Raw genomic sequence first — 18,662 nt, 5'->3', positions numbered from 1 at the left:
TTTACATTAGCTAGCCATCTCCTTAATGAACGCCGGGAGGGCAAAGAAAAATATGGAGTCAGAAATCGGTATGCTCGCAGACCTCGGAAGTTTAATTGAAGAGCGAGTTTCTTGAACCACACAAGAAACCGCTTGCCCTTGCGTTTGGGCCTCAAGCGAACATGTGCAGAAAGAAGTTTAAAAACCTCCTCGGTGACGTGCGGTCGGGTAACTATAAGGGCCTTTGAAGTCGATGACGGTGCTTGGTAAGGCTATATCCGCAGTCTTTTGATAGTTTTCCTCTGTGCTGCTACTTTGGCTTGCAGATGTTTAATTGTTTGCTTGTACTTCATTGATGGAGACATTGTCGCTGGCACACAGGAACGCACTGCAATAAACAAAAAAATGGATGTAAAAGCGAAGAATAACAAATCCCATACGAGCACTTTCCTCGCTCTTTCAGACCCAAGGTGCACAACTTTCTGTGGTGCAAAGTTTTCGATTCCACTACCTAAAAACAAACCATTCACAATGTTGACAATGCACAAAAAAAAATGAAAATGACTGAGAGCCCACCCTTCCACTTTGTAAGTGCACACGTAGTGTCCTTTTGAGGATAGTTTTCTCAGAATGTCCAAAGCATAAAATAGCACATTAAAAACAGCTGCAATAAAAGCATAGTCACCATTTTCTCTAGGGCACTCAGGCGTGGAGCTGTTGGCGGAGACGTCTTCTGGAGGGTCTTGTGAAGCTTGTTCAGTGCCTCGGACAGTGCTGTCGGAACAATCTTGCGAGCGGCCTGCGGAAGTCCCTATATCAATCCACTCTGGTGTTGAAGTGAACATACAACTTACCGGTCACACAAGTTCCTTTTGTGACACCTGAACGACTGGTTAAGGTTTTCTCCGGCAAGACGAAGTCAGCAGAAATTCTTTCACCAGCTACAAGGGAGCTGCCACCTGCAGAGGTTTGGTCAACAGTCAATTTGGGTAAAAAAAAAAGAAATCGCGACACTGAGTGCACACTGCTCATCGGGGCACCTCAATGTGTGGGAGCCGCTTTTTGAAGCCTCTACCGCAGGTCCTGAAAAAATGAAATTACGATAATGTGTCAGTAAGAGGCTTGAAATAAAACAAACTGAAGCTTATCCGCACCTTCCAAGGCAGCTTCTGCAGTCATGTCACAGTCACTATTTGAAGCGACGCTCAGAGAACCTGCATATATGTGCAGTTGGTACAAGTTACAAAGCTTGTAGCATGGGGAAGCTTAAAAAGCTCTTTAAAACGCATAAATTGGTCGAACGTGGAAGAAAAGAGAAGGCACCAACTAGGAAACAAGTTATTTGTGACTTTTGGAATTATCAACAGTGCCAGCTTTCCCTGATGAAAGGTATATGTACATGTGCACTCAGGCTTGAAGATAACGTGAAATAGCCCTTTAAAGTCTTTCAAAACAAGTTGCGCAGGTCAAGAGCATCAAAAAACGACAGAAATGTAAAGCTGCTGTTAGGAAGGTAATAACCCACAATTCACAAAATTTAAGACTTTCCAAGTGTTACTTCTATAGTGAGGTTTCTCCATCGGCTACAAAGATCTTCGTGGTTAACTGTCGCCACTGATTCAATACAAGTGGCAGCTATTGCACATATTTGAGTTTCAGTCAATCACTTACATGGTGCAGCTGGTTGCACACTGGGAACAGCCATTCTTGTAAGCCTTGTGTGCCCAGGGTCTATGAAACTTTGAGCAGTAAAATGGTCGCTACAAACCCTGTACGTTGCGTACAATAGGCTGGCCGGCTTACTCAGGAGATCATCGCGTCCAGCATACTGCATCCATGCTTTCATCCTGCATTGGCAATGAACTATCAGCTGAAAGGGGAAGTGCTTGAATAGTGATATTTCATTGTTACCCTCACTGAGCAAGTACGAACAGTAAGCCTAAAGACATGCAAATCATAGAAAAGCTTTAACACCTGTTGTCCCGTGGTATGCGGAAGAAACTCGTCCCAGGCTTCTTGTGGGTTCTGCCATTGTTGAAGCACCACGATACACAGCAGTAGCTGCCGTAGCTTGGACCGCCGGACGGCATGGCATCAGCGCGGTCTGAAATTGTTAGTAAGTGGATGCTCCGCTGTCAAATTACGAAAAAGATATGTGCACGTCATAAGTGTAGCAGCAAACACCTTTGAATGATTAGCTAATCGATGCACAATACAAAACCAGTGATACATCTCTGACCCATAAAACTCTGACTTACAAAGATAGACGTCAAGACCACGTACAAAGATCTTCAGAAGTTTCCAGGCGCTATCCCTTGTAATGCAATGGTATCGCGGCTTGGGAACTTTAGAACACCTTCGCGCTTACGCAGTATCAGCAGTACATTGGGAAGAAAAATTGTAGTTGAAATTTGTGCGGTAAAATTATATTGGAAACGTCAAAAAAATTTGTGGGCAGCTTGCACTAGTGGCACAAGGCTAGCGAAGAAACGAAGGTGATGGCCACTTGGCTAGTCCAGATTTTCCTCCGGCACACCAAGAATTATTCGTGTTCCGGGCCTTCGGGAAACGCGTCGTGAAGCATGCGAGGCCCAGCGAACGCTTCTCAATATTTTGCACCGAGCCACTGAGCCTATGACCTAGCTGCCCAGCTATGCTCAGCGCACAGACGCTCGCGTCCGTGGCAGACGCAGCACGCGTCGCCTCGGCTTGACGCCGTGCCGCCTTTGCTATACTGCATACGTTGCACAATGTTCCCGTCTAGCCGCCGCATAGAGCCGCAAACGTTCTTTTTAGCGATCCTCCCCGTCCTTACAAGCTTCAGAAAAAGGTTACAACTGCGTGAATGAGACGCCACGTAAGAAACAAACTCGCACACACGAAGCGCAACGTGTGTGTGTGCATCATTCTATGTTGCATGGTGTCTTATTCACGCAGGTGTAACGTTTTTCTGAAAAAAAGACCCAACAAGCCTAACAACATGTCATTCAACAAGCTTCGCTTGAAAACGTGCCTCACCTGTTATCTCACGCACGAAAACGCCGACGCAGCCGACGTTGACGAAAGCGACGAAAGCTTCCCGCTGTCAGACATGCATGGGCTTGTCGCTGGGTGGATGGTGTTCATGACAGTACGGCTTCAGAAAAATAATCGCGTAAGGTGTGTTGAATAAATTGTTTTTGTGTATAAAGAACATACCAGATTTGGGCGTATAATTACTATTTTGTAAAAACAATTCTGTGGCATTGATTATAACTGTTTTTTTGCGCTTGCGTCCTCTGACGTTTGGTGAGAGCACTAGTTCGTTACGTAGTCGTGACGCACTTCCTGAGGCCAGGTTTCGCGGAGTGTCCTCTCTTGTTTTTTTTTTTTCTCTATGCTTGTGTCAGCAACTCGTGATGCCGATTCTGATGCCGATCACCGTGATGCTGATGTTTTCTTCAGAGTTAGGTTTAAATCATAGCGCAAATAAAGAAAAGAGAGATAAAGTTCCGTTTTGTAAAGAAAAAATTTATTGGCATTGTCCAATGTTTTTTTTTATTTTCAAATTCAGTCAGTAATTGCGAAGACTTTCTACTTTCCGCATGCGCACATGCGGCGGCCATGGCCGCGAAGGCGGTACGGGCTACCATGGCCACGAAGGCGTACTTTGGGCGGTACGGGCTAAAAGTACAAAAAGCTTGCTTCAACGGTATCCGGCTTGACGCCCTCCGGCAACCCGGTATACGCAAAAACTTACCGGAGTGCCGGACAGACTAAAACCCTCTTATGGTTCGTCCCGGTATCACTGAAGTACCCGCCAGCGTCTCTCACCAACCGGTAGGTCTGGCATAGCGGCTACGCCATGAAGGGCTTCTTCGGTCGTGGTGACGAAACAATGTGCTCCCGGGTGAGAACACTGGTGCCTACAGACTCCGGATAACTTCGCAAGTGCAGTGGTATCAAAAATTTGGGATGCCTCGAGGAAAACACACCAAAAACATGAGAACTATGAGGCACAAAGCGAGTGCGTCCACACCCCTCGACGCCACCTAGCGACCTCCGATTGAAGAGGAAAAGCAAAACAAATGGCGGATGGATGCGAGCGCATGCTTGGCGCGCTCGTCTACCATCGGTGCAGGGGTTTGACACAGAGAAATCTTTTTTAAATGCGAAGCGTTTGTTAATGAACTTCGGTGACTTTGAGCGCATCTATCTATCCATCTATCTATCTATCTATCTATCTATCTATCTATCTATCTATCTATCTATCTATCTATCTATCTATTCATCTCGCCGCCTATGACTTTCAGATCTCCTGACCGTTTAAATAATAATATCAATACCTAAATGGGTATGGCGTACCATGACTGTACAACAAGCATAAGCGACTAGTCGTAACATGAAAATCATGACATGCATGTCATGAATATCATAATTTATACTTCATGGTCATGGTGCTCTGCGGTGTTTCATTCACAAGACATGCTGTGATATTGGTATGGTATGACATGACTGCATGGTGAACACAAGTCACAGACACTCACCTTAAAGTCATAAAATGCATGTCATTGTAAATCATGAGTACACGCCTCGCTGAAGGTGCGCTCGAGGTCATTTCACTAGCTTAGCATATATCAAATTTGGTATTATGAGGCGGGAATGAATGACGAAGGTATATGACTATTGCAAACATTATTATCATGTCATGCGTGTCATGCAAGAACATGACAACATACCACGTTCATTAAACCCTCGCGGTCGTTTCTCTAGCTTCACATATACTAAATTTGATATTACGTGACGGGAATGAATGATGAAGGTAAATGATACGCTCAAACCTATTAGACATGACACGCGTGTCATATAACATAACTACATGTCACGCTCTTGATACTCTCGCGGTCATTTCGCTGGCTTCACATATACCAAACTTGGTATTACGGAACGGGAATGGATGACGAAGCTATGTGACAGGTGCAAACATGATAATCATGAGATGCGTGTCATGTAACACCATGACTACATGCCACGCTCATGATGTGCTCGCAGCCGTTTTGCTATCTTCACATATATAAATTTCTATTACGTGACGTCAATTGATGAGGAAGGTGCGTATATGACTGGTGCAAACACAATAATCATGATATGCGGGTCATGTAGGGATATGATCACAAACAACGCTCATGATGCACTCGCGGCCATATCGCCAGTTTCACATACAAAAAATTTGGTATTACCTGACGTGAAAGGACGACGAAAGTAAATGGCATGTATAAACGTGATGATCTTGGCATGCGTGTCATTTAAAGCATAACTACATAATGCGCTCTAAGCACTCTTGTGGCCGTTTCGCTAGCTCCTCAAATTTCGTATAACGTGACGTGATTGGGCGACAAAGGTAAATGACATGCCCAAACATAATAATCATGATATGCGGGTCATGTAAAACATGACTACATGTTGCACTCATAAAGCGCTTGCGGCCGCTTCGCTAAGGGGGGCGCTGCGAGCGCTCGATGGTGACAGACGCACTCCACATCGCCTCCGTAGATTTTCTGCTATTTCTGCGGACATCCACCTTGGTACCCGTGAAAGTTGGATTTATCGTCACCGCCAAGTTCTCTGCTTCGCCTAGACAACACCTTCGTCCAGGTGGGTCCAGTTTCGACAACTTGAGGGACGTCCTTCACTCCCGGCTACAACACCGCCTCGCTAAGGGCTCTCAGCCCAGTGATGGCGGCCGCTAACGTGGTTACGGGCTATGATCCTACCTCAAGCCAAATGCTGTCCATGAAGATTTCATCCTCCGTAAACACTATGCCATCAGAAGACGAATACCTCGACGACATGGTGAGACTGTGGCAACGCAAGCAAGCGAAATTGAAGTCTGTGTCTCAACAACAACGAGACGCCACAGCGGGCCACCATTCCCCAGCCTTGCAAGGAACGCCGGCGCGCCATCCCTCTGGTGGTGTGCCTACCTCTGCTCCGTCCTCGCAGCCAGCGAAGCAACGCAAGTGGCGTCCGCGTCAAACTCCTCGCCTCTCTCGCGACGACTACATCGTAGTAGTGCAACCTCGCGTTTCCTGCGAGCTACGCACAATCGTCCCGGCCGATCACGCGGGCGACGCCATCCGCAGCTACCTCGGCGACCGGACTACCACGCAAATTCAAGTGTGGCCGATCTGGGAACAAAACATCTTGGTCTGTAGCACCACCATCTTGCCTATGGCACAGCGACTCCTTGGGGACTTCCAGCTGCAAGTGGGGGATCAGCACCTGCCCGTTCGGGGCCATGCCAAGGCACCAGGGGATACATGCAAGGGCGTCATCAACATAAACCCTGCTGAAAGCCCGGAGAAGATAAAGTCAGAACTGCATTGGCCTCGAGGTACTATCCTCGCGGTCCGCAAACTCGGAGATTCCGCGGCGGCGGTGGTGACTTTCGAGGGCACGAAGTTACCCCGCTTCCTCTTCTACCACTGCGTGGCGACGTATATCCGCGCCTACAAGAAAACGGTCCCTGTATGCACCAAGTGTGGTACCATCGGTCATCGACCACCTCAGTGTCCTCACCCCGCTCCAACCTAGTGTGCCAAATGTGGAACCCCCACACCTGCAGGTCTCAATGCCCACGACTGCCACCCCAAGTGCCTTCTCTGCCACGGCGCCCATGAGACTGGGACCAGTGGCTGCACTGCAAAATATCGAAAATATCGGAAACGCAAGCAGCCCTCAACGACTCCTCGAGGGACCACCTCATGTTCGTCACAGCCAGACAGCAGCACCAACCTGCATCGTTCGGCTCCACCACTCCACGCCGACACTCAAGCATTCCCACCGCTCGAAGCACCAGCGGCGGTACCTCAGGTGAGCAGTTGGGCAGGGAATGCTGCTTCTAAGCCTCTCTCACCCTCTTCTGTCGATCCTCCTTCTCCCGAACTTGCGGCCCTTCGCCAGCAAGTTGCGGTACTTCAAAAGCGAAATTCTCTTTTAACTAAACAACTCGAACTCTTAAATAAGTGACTTCAACCCCAACAACAGTGTACTGCAAGGCCATCCGGTATTGCCTCCTCTGTCCAGGCGGCTACGCCAGCTACGTCCAAGCTTAGTCCTCGCGCTAAGTCCACTCCCATTAAACCGCCGGTTCAAGCAGCCATGTGTACTCCAGCACTCGGAACCGGTGCCACATCTACTCCAGAAGCTCTTGAGGCTCCTGGGGCACCTCAGGTTCTCTTGCCCTCTAACCAAACTCTCCCTAGCGAAGAGCGCGCCCCGCACGTAGAGGAACACCTCACGCATGTCGAAGCTTCTATTAATCACCTCCTCACCAGCTTCTCGATCCAACGCATAGTAGTAGAGGTTACCCAGGCTATTCAAGCCTGGGCAATCACCCAGTTTCAACCCAAGGTATCGCGTTCCCGCTCCTGCTCGGTGAGCAGTGAGGGTACAGCTCCACGGCGTCGTCGTAAGGTGGCTACCACCACACCGTCGTCGGACGATCCGGCCTCCGTGCCCCTCCCTGCCTCTGAGGATTCCGAGCGGGACATGGAGGACCAAATATAAAACCTAAGACAGTCACGATGGCTACCAATCGTACGTCCCGTTCAAACATTGCGTCTAAATTCGAGATCATACACTGGAACCCTGGAGGCTTCGGGAACAGGCGAAAGCGTTCACATCTTTCCCTTTTCCTCAGCTCACTTGGCTCTCAGCCGGCCGTCTTGGCGCTCCAAGAATCTGGCCCTGCTCCATTTCTTTCTGGATACTGCTCCTATGTAGGTGGCCCCACCACATGCCTCCTCGTGCATAAAGCTTACACGGCGATAAAGATTGACCTCGATCTGGATCTTCCTTACGACTACTGCATGATATCAGTGCTGTCTCTGCAGAGGGGCCAACCATCAATACATATCTTAATCGTGTACGGTCCCCCTCGCCTTGCGATGGCTTCGTTTGGGCATCTCTTCCATCGGGCGCTGCGTATAACGGCCCGAAAACCACTCGTGATTGTCGGGGACTTTAATGCCCCCAGCCCTCACTGGGGTTACCACTACGAGAAGGCCCGGGGCAGAGAGCTCAAGGAGCTTATTTCCTCGCTGAGCCTGACGCTTCTTACTGATCCGGCACAACCCACACGTTCCGGCAACTCGGTCACGCGAGACACATGCCCCGACCTCTCCCTCACCCGTCACATCCGCGATGCTACATGAGAAATTTAGGCGAAACCCTAAGCAGCGATCACTTTTTACTCCGCATTTCGTTCACACCACGGCAGAAAATGCGCCAACACTGGGGCCAAGCCCGTCTCACCGATTGGACTTAGTTCAGAATGCAACCATTCACCGCCGTCCTTTCCTCGACCGAATATGCAGCGTGGGCGTCATACGCTCTCCATATGAAACAAGCGAAAACTCGCACCCTTGCAACCACTAATTTGACTCCTGCAATTGATCCACACCTCCTACATCTTTGGCACGCTCGCCACGGGCTCATAAGGCGCTGGAAACGCAACAAACTTAATCGGAAACTTCGCGCTCGCATTGAGGCGCTCACTGCAGAGGCGGCGGCATAGCCCCGCACAACTTTCCGATGCTAACTGGGCACACACCTGTTCGAAGGCTGCAAACCAGATGAGCTCTAAGAGTGCGTGGCGACTCTTTAGAAGCCTTCTCGATCCCTCCACCACCAGGGGAGAAACGCAACGCCAGCACCACCGTGTTCTGCATGCCTTTCAGGGCACTACGGATGAACTCGCGCGAGAACTTTGTGACCGCTACATCTGCCGCACAATTGATTCCGCAGGCCCAGCATATACGTATTCCGGTGCGCCGAACACTGACTTCGACGCCCCATACACACTTTCTGATTTACGATTTGCACTCACGAAAATGCGACGGGGCACGGCCCCTGGACGCGACGGAATCACAGTATCGCTCCTGGCAAATCTTCCCGACCAAGCACACCTCTCGCTACTCCACCTTATAAATTTGATATGGGACGGCTCTCCGCTTCCAACGGAATGAACCACATTGGTCGTGACATTCATTCTCAAATCGGCAAAGTCCGTTAGTATTGAGGCACTGAGACTCATCTCACTTACGTCTTGCGCAGGCAAACTCATGGAAACCATGGTTCGCGAACGCCTTTCCGCCTACTTCGAGGCCAGGAGCACCTTTGCCGACACGATGTTTGGCTTTCGCCCGCTTCTGTCGGCGCAGGACGTTCTGCTCCAGCTTCAATACGATATCATAGAGCCGACTACTATGTGCCATAACGATAAAGCCGTGCTCGCTCTCGATCTCCGCGGGGCGTTCGACAACGTCAAACACAGCACTATACTCACTAACCTGTCTACCAAAAACGGCGGGCAGAAGACTTTCAACTACGTTCGCGCCTTTCTATCACATTGCACCGCCTTCATTCACCTTAATTCTACCGAACACGGCCAGTACTTATTAGGCACGCAGAGTACACCTCAAGGGGCAGTCCTGTTTCCTCTGCTTTTTAACCTGGCGATGATGAACCTCCCCTCTCTTCTAAGCGAGGTCGAGGGAATACAACACGCACTATATACGGACGATATCACAATCTGGACCAACACCGTCTCCTTAGCGCAAATCGAAGAACGCCTGCAAAAGGCTGCCCTTCTGGTGGACACCTACGCAGGTTCATGCGGCCTGGAGTGCTCTCCAGCTAAATCGGCTCTTCTTTCAGTCTCTCCGCTACCGCCGCCTCAAATTTTTTTTTCCGTCCGGGCCCGTCGCGTCAGTGCAAAATATTCGGGTTCTTGGCCTTCACCTCACATCGTCCTTGGATCCAAAGGGCACAATAGCAGGCCTCAGACGCACCAGCGAACAGGTGAGCCGCGTGATACGGCGAGTTTCTACCAAGCGCGGCGGCCTCCGCGGGTTTCAGTCCCTCCGATTGGCCCACGCGTTTGTGACCAGTCGCGTCCTCTACGCTTTGCCTTACCTTCGCCTGCGTCGTCGACACGTGCACCAGCTGGGCGTTCTTCTTCGTTCAGTATACAAACGCGCTCTGGACCTACCTATTGCAACTTCCAACAGCCGATTCGCGGCTCTGGGGGTACACAACACCTTTGCAGAGATGCGCGAAGCTCATCGCGTTAACGACTGTCGCAGACGCCTTCAGGGCGCCGTCTTCCACACAGACTTGGCCTTAACCCGATATCTGACGAAGACCCTCTGCAGCCGGTACCAGAGCTCTGGCATCAAAAGCTATGGGTGGAACCTCTACCCCGTAGTATGAACCCCGACCTCCATCCTGGCCGTAGACTAGCACGCGCCGCGGCCCTTCATACGCGACACTCCGATCGTCCTGGTGTTTTCTACGTAGACGTCTCGGGTCCCTCCCCGTCGGGTCACTTCACGGCTGCCGTGATTACAGAGGGCAAACACGTAGATGGCCTCTCCTTTCGAGCAGACACAGTAACGCACGCTGAAGAGGTTGCCATAGCTTTGGCCGCCTCTCACCCTGCCTCACGCACCATCCTGACGGACTCGTGCTCGGCCTGTTCTCAGTACCTTCAGGGTTCCATTGCCCCGCTGGCGGCTAGCCTACTACAGGCACCCTCTTGGCGCTTTAACCCTCATCCTATTCGTATAGTCTGGACCCCAGGCCACTCGGGCCTGCCCGGCAACGAGGCGGCAAATGCCGCTGCCCGCGCTTCTTCTGTCCGGGCCGTTGCCCCTCCATGTCCCGAGACGGAATCTGGCAATACCAACCTGACGCGCTTTCGCGAAATTTTGGCTTATTACCGGGCTTCGCGCCGCCTCTACCCGGACCCCGCACGCGGTTTGGAGAAAGCGGACGAACGACTGCTACGCCGCCTGCAGACGAACACCTTTATCAGTCCGGCGGTCGCCAGGCACTTTTTGCCGGAAATCAATGGCACCTGCTCGACCTGTCATGTCCTCGCCGACACATATCACGTCGTAGCATTGTGCCCAGTTAATCCCGTTTCTTTCTCATCCCCTTTTCCTATCCCAACTAGAGAGGCTTGGGAGGAACACCTGCTCGGCTGCTCTACCTTGGCTGCACAACGCTCCTTGGTGGAGCGCGCACGGGCAGCTTTCAGCTCCACTGGCGTCCCGGAATAGGGTCTTGCCACTCTAGCACGCCGATGGGCCACGTCGGCACACTCTAGTAGACTTTTTCTGAAATAAAGTTTTTTACCACCACCACCGCCGTTTCGCTAACTAAACATACACCAAATTTTGTATCGCGTGACGTGAATATACGACGAAGGCAAGTGGCTCGTACGCCCTGATAGTCATGGTATCCCTGTCATGTACACCATGACTACATGCTACGCTCATAGCACGCTCGTGGGCGTTTCGCAAGCTCCACATATACCAAATTTTGTATCACCTGATTCGAATAGACGCGAAGGGAAATGACGCGTCCAAACCTGTTAATTGTGATATGGAAGTCATGTACGGCATGATATACATCCGCCTAGTAACGTTGTGCTGAATTTAAAGTGACATAAACTTTCCTCATTCGTGCTTCGCATAACTGCGATTCCTATCGTACGTGGCATCTGCCAATTTTTTTTTTTTCTTTTTGCATCGCCACCACATCTCTGTTGCAGGCAGCTTCAACCGGTGATGATGGTGATAGCGGTATGCCGGTAAAAGAAGCTTCACTCCTAAAGAAAATTATCCGTTCACCGCGTCGATGGGCCTTTCTAGTTAGAAAAACGGTAACCAGAAGAGGTCAAAGTCAGCTGGTGCAGGTCATCCGTAGTATTGCTTTTAGAAGTAATGTGTGATGTTGAGACATCATTCAGACGAGAGTTTTCCACTGGATATAAAAGATCATTAAACCACTGAAAGTAACTCGCAAGGAGTGAGCTGCACTTTACGTCCCTTCGTGCGTTACTTCTTTGCGCATTTAGGTCATATAAAGTGAAATAATTATGTAATATTCTCGAGAGATGTAAAACTAAAAGCGTACTTTTTCTTGCGCATTTCATGAAGCGCAATAATCTGGATAATATGCAGTGTCTATTGCTTTCAACATGCTCTACCAGCGAAGTGATGCGGTTGAAGCGATGAAACATGTAGTAACGGTCACAATCCATTGCTTTGCGTTGACTTCATTACTTCACCGGCGCTCTCCGCACAAAATCGTTCGACGAACTTCGCAACGTCGTCGACGGTGCAAAAGTTCTCGTATATTTTCGCATCGTTGAATAAGTTGCAAAAAGCATACCTGTGCATTATTCATGTTTCGATTGTTCTGATCAAACCTGCAACACGCGTAAAGTCACAACAACGCTGGGTGTCCCGTTGAAGAAGTAGTTTCCGCGTTCTTTAGTGCGCAAGTAATGAAGACGGCCTAATGCGTTTCCAAATCATCACGTCATTAAACATATGTTCCCTGCCACAGCGATGGCACTTATTACCAGTGACTTACTACAGCGGCAAATCCACCAATTGGGTTTGGTACGTGCTACCTCGGAGTGTCGATTCTATTTCATGCAGAGTTCTGTAGCACAACCAGGATTTCACAAAGCATTCTTGATACATAGTAGTGAAGGTGAAATTGATATGTTAATATAAATGGTTTGTAATAAGGTGATGAAAACTTCGCACTCAGTGGTCTAAGCAATTATTTGGTGCAGCTTGTGACTTCTTCTGGTTAAAGTGACACGGGCTGTACGTCCTAAAGTCCAATCCATTTCTGTGCTAACAAAAGGGTTGAGAATCTTTTTGGTACCGTTTTGAATCGCGGAGGGTGCAATTTATTGTTCGAGGGAATTGCGAACAGCTAGTCTGCGCACGCCAAAGGCGACAAATTAGCGATTTTCGCCTATTGTTATTGTTTGAGAATCCAGGCCTTTTTTTTCCTTTTTAAAGCTATTCAAAACGTGAGTGTAAAACACCGGAATCCACACAACTTTAAGTGACATATTTCATTCACAAACATCACGTTGATATGGATTATATGATATCACCGTGAAGCAAACCAAAAGCATTGTAACGTTTGCGAAAGGTGCGAATGACAAGTAAGCTCTAATTTTATAAGTTACACGGCTGTTACAACGATTCAATTTGTGTGTTTGCTTTATTTTCCTCTAGCATAAAGTTTACATTAACTGTAACATTCTATTTTAAACTTTAGAGCACTGAGATAAGGATTTTAACCTTCATATTGTAACTTAAGAAAGTGCAATGACTCATCCGTCCGTGGCCCTACCTATGGATCGGAAGTTCGTTCTTTCTCGTTTAAGACTAACTTAGGTAATTGACCAGTGAATTGTTTATAGACAGAAGAGGTCATGACAGCACAAAAGCAAATCACCATTGCGGTGAATTCAAATTACGAGGTACTGCAATGCCAATAGTGTAAATGGAAGAAAACCGTAGTTAAATAAAGTAAGTCCACTTCCAAAATACGCAATTGAAGAGATAGCATAAATTTTGAACAGACATGGGCTTCTATCCTTGTGCACAAGAACAAAATGTTCTCTATGTTCGTTAAATATTTGAGATAAACAACTTCCTACGTTGCTCTCACATATACTTTACTTTGAGCCCACGGGTCTAATCTATTCGTCCCTGGGAAGCTCCGCTATTAGCGGAACAGGTACATCACATGTTAAATGGCGAAACGGCAAAGTACTGCAAGCATACGACAACCAACAAAATTAAACTTACAATGTGATTGGAGAACCATTCCTTGGTGCAAGGAAAATACGTTCTAAGACTCGCTATACACTTTATTCAAATTTTCTTGTCGTCTTGTATAGCTGCTTTAACTACTTTTCTGCGTGATAATTCACTGGCCGTAAAGTATTGCGAATTGCACGTCACAACAGTGCACCATAAACACCTAACCGTTACTGATTCGCCAACAGAAAATAAATCACAGCATATCGACGGAGTGCATGATGATGAGTGGGGTGGAGCATCCGTCAGTCTGTCTGCACTTCCGTTCATCCGTTCATTCTTGCTTCCGTCCGTCTATGCGCCCGTGTGTGTGACTGTCCAAGCATTCGTTCATCTCGTCGTGCGTCTGTTCGTGCGTCGGTCCGTGTGTCCATCCGTCCGTCCGTCTATGCAACCGTCCCACCGTGCGTTCATACGTCCATGCGTCTGTCCATGCATCTGTCTTTCTCTCTGTCCGTGCGTCTGTCCATCCAATCGTACATCTAGTGAGCACTCCAAGTACCGTCATCTCGCATCTTTTTATCATATATTCATCCTATGAAAGTACCGTCGTCCAGCGGACAATTTAAGTACTTATCGAGACGTAGTACCGCTGGACTAGAAGAGTGACACGCGCGCACTCCAGATCACCTTTCACTACCGCTAGTTTATGGCACTGTGGCCCAACCCTCGCTAAGCTTCGCTTAAATCAAGAAGGTTACGCCCTGAGAGTTTAACGTGGCAGCCTTTTCTGGTCAGATAGTGCTCAAAGCCCGTCCTCCTGTTCCTATTTTTTTTTTATTAAGCATCAAATTCAAGGCAAATATTATTGGAAATTAAGTCACCGATACTCGTCGCTGTAGGTTATTCCACCAAAAAGAACTATCTTTTTATTTATGGTTAGCGTGCGCATGTCCATCTCAATTCAAAAGAGTGCGCGAGTGCGGCTCCTCTAGTCAGGCCGTAGAGGTGTCTACCTATTACTACTAATACGCCTCGCCGCGGTGGTCTGGTGGCTAAGGTATTCGGCTTCTGACCCACCGGTCATGTAATTGACTCCCGGCTACGGCAGCTGCATCTTCGATGGAGGCGAAATTGCTGCAGGCCTGTGTGCTTAGATTTGGGTGCACGTAAACAACCCCAGGTGGTCAAAGTTTCTGGAGTCCTCCAATACGGCGTCTTTCATAATGAAATGGTGGTTTTGGAACGGTAAACCCCACATATCAATCTACTACTACTACTACTACTACTACTACTACTACAACTACTAAATAAATCACGGACCCACTACCCACGGCTTAAGGAGCTTCGCCCCTAAAATGCTAGTCCAGTATTGTTTCCTGCGATCGTTTTGGCTACAACGACTCCCACCGCACACCCAGGCATTTCAGCGGGCCCAGGTCAAACTACCTCTCTACGAACTTGGTGATATTCCTAACCGCGTCGGTGAGGCCTTCTTGTGGCAGTCGCCCACCTTTTAGGCTATTGCCACACCGCTGAACACTACAAAGCTTGCGTGCCTATTGAGGACAACGACCGACGGCGTACCTTCATTGAACGACACCTGAGTGAACGTATTTCGATGAAAGAGTGCCGCCATTCGAAAATCTAAGACGGCAACATCACCTCAACGCTGCAACCAGACATCAATGGTCCGTGCTGCTACCACGAAAGCTTCGGTGACAAAGCCAGATCACCCTGTTCCATGGGACATGCAGAAAACAGCAACGGCAGCTCATATAACGGCCGCAACCAGCCAACCTGGAAGCCATCATGCCATCGTCGCCGATTAAATTACAAATTAGCGTTACCTGGTTGACAGCACTTCTGACTTTTTCAGTGCCCGCGATCCCACCTTCAAGGTTCTTGCCCACCGACACCTTTCGAACTCAGCGCGTTGAACAGGTCCACAATAAACACGTAAGACTTGCTGCGCCTGCATATCAAGCTCAAAAACTTATGCCGTGACTTTCACTGGAACTTTGTCATTGCCAACGTCACCGAGTCAATCATCGGCTCATAATTTTTGGCCCACTACAACCTCCTTCTGGACTGCCACAACGACCGGCTCAATAACGTGACAATGGGACATTCTATACCAGGCCAGCGAACGACCGCCCAACAGCCAAGCATCAAGAAACTAAGTCTCTACAATCACTCACCATGTCATGTCATTCTCGCTATATTTTCCTGCTTGACACAGTTCGGTAGGCTACCACGCAAAGTGCAGCACACCACTGTGGTCTACATCAGGGCCGCTTCAGGCCACCGTGTTTTCCGCTGTGACCGTCGCCTTGCCCTGAAGCACATGCACATAGCCATCTACACTACGGCGTCTCTCATAATAAAATGGTGGTTTTGGGACGGTAAACCCCACATATCAACATACTACTACTACTACTACTACTACTACTACTAATACCATTACTACTACTACTACTTTAATCGCGGGCCCACGACCCACGGCTTAAGGAGCTTCGCCCCTAAAATGCTAGTCCAGGATTCTTTCCTGCGATCCTTTTGGCTACAACGACTCCCACCGCACACCCAGGCATTTTAGCAGACTCAGGTCAGACTACCTCTCGACGAACTTGGTTATACTACTTACCGCGACGGTGAAGCCTTCTTGCGGCAGTCGCCCACCACTTAGGCTATTGTCACACCGCAGAACACTACAAAGCTTGCGTGCCTACTGAGGACTTCTACAGACGGCTTACCTTCATTGAACGACTCCATTGAACGTATTTCGATGCAAGAGCTCCGCCATTCGAAAATCCAAGACGGCAACATCACCTCAACGCTGCGACCAGACATCAATGGTCCGTGCTGCTACCACCAAAGCTTCGGTGACAGAGCCAGATCAACCCCCGGCAGCACACCGGCGTTGGACCGATCTTGGACCCGTATTGGCTAACGTCAGCCGCAATATTGGCCCAAGCTCGGCATCCCGGCAAAGTGCAACTTCTTCCGATGTAGGAACGATGTTCAAGCCGACCTGGGGCCGACGTTCTGCCGTTTCATCTGCCAATATCCAGCCGACGCTGGTCCACTCCACACATGCCAATGAAGACCCGTCCTTTCACCGACGTAGTTGCCAACATACATCCAGCATAGGACCATTCTCGGGCCACTTTGTTGCCAATGAAATGCCAGTATTACGCCAGTATTCGCTTTACGACGAATATCGGCTACCATTGGCTTGCCAATATTGCACCGTTATTATAATTGGATTTTTACTGCTGGCGTTCCTTAGCAGGTAAACTTTACATTACGCCCCCAGAATTTCCCCTAGCAGCTTATAGCAGCCCCGTACGAGCTTCACGGAGTAGTATACTACTTCAAGGCGACTGACCACTGGATGACTAGTGCAGAAACACTACACGATTCCACTAAATCATTCATTTTTGCCTTTTTTCTTGCATTGCTAATTACCCTTCTCACATGTAGAGCACAAGACTGCACAATTCTAGTTACGCTCTAGTTTTCTCGATACATTCGTCCTCATTTTTGCAAGAAATTGTGACATAAGCTGTTCCATCAAGTATCAGCTAAAAAAACTATAACTAAGTTAGCTGCTCGGTGCAAATATTCCGCACACATGCAATCTCGAAATAAGAATACAAGAACACAATTTTTGTAACTCTATTTCTAGATATACAAAGCCAGACCATTATTATTTCAGTTGAGCTTTTCAAGTTACTGCTGTTCAGTAATGCAGCACAAACAAGGAGGCGAAATCAGCAAGGCCCGATGGGCATACGGCTGGCCAGGGCAGCAGAGGTGGGGGATTTAGAGGCTTCAGCAGGAGATGAGGCAATGACGGTGAGCTGCCCAGGGTCCTGCAAGCAGCGAATGGGAGGAAACCAACCATCACAGGCTTTCGAAGATTCCTGCTCTGAGGGGCAGCAGCCATCGGGCTTCAAATCTATGAACACATGTGTGAAGTGCCTTTCCTGACCTCCATCGAGGCCAACAAACTTCAACAGCCACGTCTTGATGAAACGCTGAGCTTTTTCATACACCTGAATACGTGAATAAAAATAAACACCTCAAAATAAGTTCTAAGCACAGCAGTATAACATAAATGCAAGCTAAAACAATGAAAAACAATGACAGCATACGTTATAATCAACTATTCAGATTCAATGCCATGTGGCCATTATGAAAAAAATGGACAAATACTTCAACAGTCATTGTGCAAAAAAAATCTGCCACAGTCCAAAATATTTAGGAATAGGTTTCAATAAAAGTTGATTAAAAGAAGCTTGTTTGACTAATTTACAAATAAATACAAGGTATTTCATGATTTCTAAACATGACTTACAGTGTTACAAGCCAGGTGAACTAGTCTGCAGCTATAGCCTATGGCTGTATAAATTTATAACAGGACAACAAGACACACGACCGCACGAACTTTCAACTCTGGATTATTCTTGGCCACACATCAGCTAATACTGCACAAGAGGATGACTGACCACCAGATTGAGAACCCAAGATGCAAGAATCTATGCAAACCCAATTTCAGCACTGACACTTGTGGATTAGTGCAACGCGCCTGTATTAACTTTAAAATGGTATCTCAAAATGCCATGAAAGATATGCTGATGTGGTTTTCACTATTTTGTCCTTTTCGCAATAAATAAACTTCCGAAATTTCGCGTGCTTTTTCAGACTTGCATTGATCCGAAGTCTTGGTTTCATAGGAGACCAGGGGACTGGATAGGTGGCTCACCAAAAAAACAGCACTTGGCAGAGTCGCGAAACAACTCAGCCATTCGCGACCAGACGACCGGCTTTAGGGAGAGCACGCACTTGTGGCGCTGCCGTGCTTCATTTTGGAACGAACAGCTCTAAAAGTCATTGCGCCAGTAATACTGCACTGCGGTTTAAAAAAAGCTGTCTGAAGGCTATCTCACATAACTAGCACTTGAAAACAGAGAGAAGCTCTGCAATGTGGATTGCATCTATGTATGAGGCATTGAAGAGACAGTGTTGTGCAGTGATGGCAACTCCCTCGTGATC

General features: G+C 48.3%; 1 long non-coding RNA gene across 1 annotated transcript; it reads right to left on the bottom strand.

Moving 5' to 3' along the window:
- Positions 1–257: 257 nt before the first annotated feature.
- On the bottom strand, positions 258–985 carry LOC142803236 (uncharacterized). The gene is made up of 3 exons (XR_012894018.1): positions 834–985; positions 665–778; positions 258–367 (listed from the first exon to the last, which is right to left on the bottom strand). It is a non-coding gene; the product is annotated as an uncharacterized LOC142803236 (long non-coding RNA).
- Positions 986–18,662: the final 17,677 nt, after the last annotated feature.

The sequence above is a fragment of the Rhipicephalus microplus genome, chromosome 3 (assembly GCF_043290135.1).
Source record: "Rhipicephalus microplus isolate Deutch F79 chromosome 3, USDA_Rmic, whole genome shotgun sequence".
NCBI classification, from domain to species: Eukaryota; Metazoa; Arthropoda; class Arachnida; order Ixodida; family Ixodidae; genus Rhipicephalus; species Rhipicephalus microplus.
The sequence above is the reverse complement of the archived record's forward strand: the minus strand, read 5'-3'. Positions and strand labels throughout refer to the sequence as shown.